We start from the raw sequence: 6,000 nt of genomic DNA, 5'->3' as shown, positions 1-6,000 counted from the left end.
GCCGCCGAACCCAGGCACAGCGCGGGGATTGCAGCAGGGGATTCCACCAGCGCCTTCCCGCCGCCGCCATCCCACTGAGGAATCCCCAGGCCCGGTGCACACCCCCCATCCCGCTGAGGCACCCCCAGGCCCGGCCCACACGCCCGCCCCGAGGCCTCTCAGCCTCCGTCCGAGCCACTGTCGGCAGCAGCGGAGGAGTCAGGTGGGGCGGGAGGCGGGGCGGGCCCCGGTTGCCAGGCCGACGGGGGCGGGCGGCGCGGCGGGGCCGGGCCGAGCCAGGCCGGGCCCTCCCGCCATGGGCTGCCGGGACGCTGTCAGCGGGATAAGAGCGGAGAGGGCGGTGAGGAGCGGCGGCTCCGGCGGAGCGAGAAGCGGGTAAGGGAGGGGCGGACACCGCCGCCTTCGGATTAGTGGGAGGCCAGGCTGGCGGTGCCGGGCAGGCCAGGGAGGGAAGGCGGGCAGGCAGGAGCTGGGCGAGCACAGGCCCCGCTCTGGTCTCCGCAGAGGGACGCTCAGCCGCGGGCCGAGGCCGTCGCCGGGAGCCTGGGTGCGTGGGGCGGGCAGGGCTGTCAGCCGGCGCCTGCCGCCTCGGCGCGGGAAGATGCGCGGCGATCGCTGCCGGTGACCCAGGGCAGGCGGGCGGCCGCGGCGGAGGCTGCGGGAGGCGGAAGAAGCGGCTGCCGGAGGCACAGGCGGGGCTCTGCACGCCCCGAGGCCGCCCGGGGGGAGAGGCCCGGCCGCGGCGGGAGGGTGGGTGGGTGTGTGTGGGTGCTGCGGGTCCTCTTGGTCCTCAGGAGCGGAGTCGGAGCTGTCTCCGTGCTTGGTGTGAGGCGGTGTGTGGGTTTCTTACGAACCCGTGGGCTCTGCCTTTATCCCAAAGGCGATGTAGAGCCCCGCGTGTGCGGGGTTGGGCTCCGTGCCTTCCGCTGTGACCGGGATGCTGCCGGCACCGCGTCGGGGCGGGTTGGGCTCTGCCCTGTGCTTGGGCACAACCGGAGCACAAAACCCCGCTGTCAACATCCAAGAGTTTGTTGGAGACGGGAGATAACAACGGGAGAAAAGCAAATGTGGGCAGTTCACGGGAAGGCGGTAACGTGGGGGGCCGTGGAATGCAGCGGCCGCGGCACTTCAGCACCTGGGTGGTGTTTGGGTTGTTTTTTTTAAAGTCTGTTAAACGGAGCGCACAGAGAAGCACTGAGGTATTCTCTGGGCATGTGGAGAGTGTGTGAGGTTACTCTTCTGATGAAAAAAAAAATTGGACATTATCTGATATCCCCAAAGTCAAAAACAGAAGAGGAGCCTTTTGCTTACCCATGCAGTGAGAGGGGAAGCAGGTGCATTGCTGGCAACGGGAATCCAACATATTTTGTAAGAGACAGGAGAGCAATTGAAGAAATTTATAAAGTGGCTCTGATGGCTGCATGTTAGAAGTTGGAATAGCATCTAAATGTGGTAACAAATGGAAACTGTCTAGAAAAAAATTTGGAATGGGAGATTACTTTTTCCATTTTACTTACAGTGCCACATTAATCAGTAAAACTCAGATATAAGGATCTAGAAAGACTCGGATATAAAGATCTAAAGAAACATGGAGTTAGTGGTACAAGCTTGTCACTAGCAGAATTACACTGTTGCTTATGAGGAGCTGGGATAGCCTTTGGGAGGAAAACCAGCAAGGAGATCTGTTTTAGTCATGTATATTGTAATCTTATGCAAAGTAGTAGGAAAGAGATGTCTGAAACAACTGAGTCCTGGAGGAATGATCTAAATTTGCTTGGACAAGATACCATGCCTGCATGGAGCTTCTATTGTAACAGGGTTAGAGCTTGGTAAGGAGGTAGGAAAATACTTTTGAGTTTTCTTTTTGCCTTTTACTGTAGGCCTTCAGACCAACAGGGCAAAGAAGAAAATATCCTCTTGGATATCTTAGAAAATCTGTAATTTGGTGGCTCTGAGGGTTTCTGGTAGATGTTTAATATAGAGTGAAACAAGAATGTAATAATGCATGAAAGCATTCTCAGATAAGGAAAAATCAACTTTTCCTAGGGTATTTTAATCTTCCTTCTTCCTCAGTGTACTTTGGACAGAGAATCTTGCAAGAGATCTTCTGAGAATCTTTTAAAACCAAAAGTAATAGTAAATGAGACCTCAAAGTCAGTCATGCCTTGAATTTGTAAGACTGTAGATTTCTCAAGGGGAGCTTTTTAAATGTCACTCCCTTCCTGCTTTCCCTCTCCTTCCCCGTTATTTTTTTTTACCTTACTTAAAGACACTTTCCACTGAATATGTTTCATTCATTTTGTGAAGTTTTCCTGCTAAATTAGTAACCATCTAACTAAGATTCTTCTTAAATACTCCTTTTGCTTCCCCCTTTTTCTTAGTCCTTAGTAGGCTTTTCATGTGCCTCTGCATCAGTTTTCAGTGCAATTTAAGGCATTAAGAAGAGAGACTGTAAGCACCTTGAAAAAATAGCATAGGATCTGTTGGAAAGTAAGACACCTGATATGTAAACATTAGAAAAGAGAAACTGCATTCTTAACACTTAGAAGTTGCTCCTTTTCTATAGTTCTCCTTACAGTTAAACTCAAAGAGCATAAGCAAATAGTGTGTAATATGAACCAACACTTCAGAAAGCTCTCAGTTCTGAATTGTTGATTTCTTTAATAGACCATGGTGCATCCTGTATTAATATACACGTGTACAGCCTTGCAGTTTGTGCAGGGATCTAATTTCATTCCTATTTGAAGATTTTTGCTGTTGTGATGGTGGTCTCTCTTTAAGATAACATCACATGGGGAGGAATTCTGAAGCAAAATTGGTTTTGATGCTTGCCTTTTGTGGGCAGAAGGGCACAGAGGGAACATCGGGTGAAATGATTATTTTGTAAGAGGATTCTGTCACACCAGGAAGCACTTGCTTCCAGAACATGCTTGCTTGTCCTCTGTGGGGGAATTTAAGTTCTTTGGAGTGAGCAACTGTGGTTAACAAGACCTCACTAATACCTATTTTTATTCCTTTTTAAGGAGTTGTCAGGCTTCCTTAGTGAATTCTCATAGCCCTTGCCTGAAATGTCATTACTTCATGTTGTTGATTCAACTTGAAGGTTGTATTTTTTGTTATGTTTGTTGGAAAATTGGATTATAATGTTGGAGAAGAATTTCAGTGTGCAGTGGAGGGATGGTTCTGTATATATATCTGTGTGGGATTATTTTAGGTCTTTCTTTCTCTTCTAGTTCAGAGGTGAGAATGTCTGTTCTGGCAAATTATTGCTTGATGAAGGTTCATAGGCCTTTAGATAGCATAAAGTAATTGAAGTGGTGTTTTCAGAGCTGTCAGCTGTTGTGATAGCACTGAACTGGAGATGATACACCTGGTTTTAAACTGGGACCATATCAGGTAGAAGATCCATTGCTATTTCTCTTCTGTCACCTGGACTGATTTCTCTGAGCTGGCTTAGCTGATTGAGCAGCTGGTTACTGTGGAGGGGAGGAAAATCTCCCTCCTTCCCTCTTCCCTTTGCTGTCAGTAACAACTGCATCATCTCTCAACATGGCAATGCCACAACAAACTCCACCTGGAAAAAACTACTTTTCTGCAGACCTGTGGGGGTGAGTTGCATTGCCAAGGAATTGGATGAGTGCAGTGCTGGAGGAAGAGGAAGGCAAGAGTTGCTGGGAAGGAACAGGAATCCCTTCTTGCTAGCTAGGAGCTGTCAGGTGGGCTGAGCTGTCTGATTTAACTATACCAGAGCTGCTTCTCAAGAGTGTCTGCTGCAGCTCTCAGGATCACTTGAGAAGAGCTGATAAAGCAGCATGGGATATACTGGGTCCAGATTTTCTTTTCCTCTATTTAGATTCAGGTCTTGCATTTCAACATATCTTTCAGGACTTTTTGAAATTAGTGCAGATAAAAACACTGCAGAGAAGTGATACTGGAATGTGTGAAGGGGAAGGTGAAAAAGATGCTGTGTGCAGTCTTGATTTTTCTTGCTGTGAGCTACTGGCTTTTTATGGTTCATGTTTACAGCCTGGGGTCTGATTAAAATCCCAGTTTTCTGGAAATGCAGGGTTTTGGTAGTATTAGAGGAGAAGTGTAAGTCTTGCTAGTGTGTTGTTTTTTCTTAAATTATTTTATTTTTTTTTTAGGTAACCACACTGTGCTCTGTGTGAAGATACATCTCAAATCTGATGCTGGGTGTGAGAGCAAGATGGAACAAAATTAAACACAAAATCCATTAGCATATGTATATTGAAGAAGGAACAGGTATGTAATACAATGATCAGTGTAGCAAAGTCTTGGTATGCTGTATCTTGGCACCCTTAAGTGCTGAAACACTGAAACAGGGTTTTCTTCTACACTTCTGAGCTTGTGTTGCTCACTGCAATCATCTGAGGCTTGCCCTGTGACTCTTGTTTGTCTTTTTGAGCTTGTTGAAGTACCGTGGGAATTACTCTTGCTTACATGTGAAATCTGTCTTCCTCTTCTGGATAATTTGAGAGGTGGGAAGTGGAGGGCAGAAGTAATGAATGGTGGTTTGCAAAAGGTTGTGGCAGATTAGTGCCTGCTAGGCTGTGTCTGAGTGGTTGAGCAAGCACTGAACAATCTCTGCTAATCCTCACGTTTATGCCTTCTTTGCCCACAGGAAAAACTATGTAAAATGAGATGTTACTGGAGTCCTTTTGCTTGTAGTTCTCTCAGCTGTTGACTGGGTGTTCTGAGGCCAGTTAAGTGCAAGAAAGGTCAGCACAGCTGGAGCAAAAAGCTCTTTGCCATAAAAGTTGGCAGAAATATAGTCTGCTTCCCTGTAACAAACAAATGTTTGCACTTTGTTAAGATGCTGGCAGACTGAGCTTAAAAGGAGTAACTGTATGTGAAACTCTTGGATGTTTAGGTAAATTATATTATTTTTTTAATACCACCTTCAGAATTGCTACCTGCTGTCTTACCAGCATCTGCTTACTAATAGAAATTCCTAGCTTTGCTGACTAGTTTTAGAGGTCTCAGAAGCAAAATCGGTCTTTTGCCCACTAATGACCTTTTTAAACTCTGATCATTGACCTTCTCCTCTTATTTAACTGCTCTTAGTGGGTATTCAGACACAATGCCAACATTTATCCTAAGCACTTTCTAGTTTTAATCCTCTAACAGTAGTCAGAGAAGCTTTCAGTTTCAGGAATAACCTTTACTCATTCATATCCCTTCAGTAAAAGCACTTAATGAAAATGTTTGACTTTTTTTGCCTCTTCTATCCCTCTGAGTGTTGGTGCAATCAAAATTTACAATATTATAAATTACAAAAATATTTTAATGGTTCTCCAGATCACAGTTTGAGTGGTACACCTGTTTAAAATGATATTCAGGTAGTGGCAATGTGGTCTGCATACTGGTGTGGTTGTGAGTGCTGAGTTTTTTGTCAGTTCTGTTCTCTAGTACCATGTGTTTCTTGCAGTCATTGTCCTCAGCCCTTCAGATAGGGTCTGGAACAGATCCTCATGTTCCTGTTTCCTAAAAAACCTTGTCTCTAACGTTGTGGTGGTATTGTAGAAACTTGATATCCTCTTCTTCAGTGTGTTTTGGCTGGTTCCCATGATAGCAAGCATATTTGTTTTTAGTACAGTTAATGATGAAATTATCTTCAAAGGTCCCCAGCTTTCCCCATGTCTATTCTTAGGAATGTTTGTTCTCTGCACCTGCATGCACTGTCTGAAATATGCAAATTTTAAATGAACTGGATTTGATTTCATGTGGCTAGAAACTTGAGCCTAGAGTATGTTCAGAGTTAATGTGTTACTGGAGTGTGTAGGTGGTTATTTGAAAGCCTGTCTTTCAGTAGTGCTGTACTTTTTATCTTGTAGATGAATCATCTCTAATCTTGACTTCAGGCTTAACAAGAACACATTCACAGATGTTTAATGTTGTTTAAATAAAATTCCAGGCTGTGTAGAGAAGCTGTCCCAAAGCACTTCTGTAATGCACAGCCAGCTTGTGGGATTCTTTGCC

General features: G+C 45.7%; 1 protein-coding gene across 1 annotated transcript in view; it reads left to right on the top strand.

Moving 5' to 3' along the window:
* The first annotated feature begins 288 nt into the window (after positions 1-288).
* Positions 289-6,000, top strand: part of LYST (lysosomal trafficking regulator) — a 74,414-nt gene continuing 68,702 nt past the window's right edge. The window contains exons 1-2 of the mRNA XM_030447801.1: positions 289-375; positions 4,146-4,263. The gene's annotated coding sequence lies outside the window, so the exon portion shown is untranslated. The remainder of the gene's footprint in view (positions 376-4,145; positions 4,264-6,000) is intronic.

The sequence above is a fragment of the Calypte anna genome, chromosome 3, assembly GCF_003957555.1.
Source record: "Calypte anna isolate BGI_N300 chromosome 3, bCalAnn1_v1.p, whole genome shotgun sequence".
NCBI classification, from domain to species: Eukaryota; Metazoa; Chordata; class Aves; order Apodiformes; family Trochilidae; genus Calypte; species Calypte anna.
Note: the sequence above shows the minus strand (reverse complement) of the source record. Positions and strands in the feature narration are given on the sequence as shown.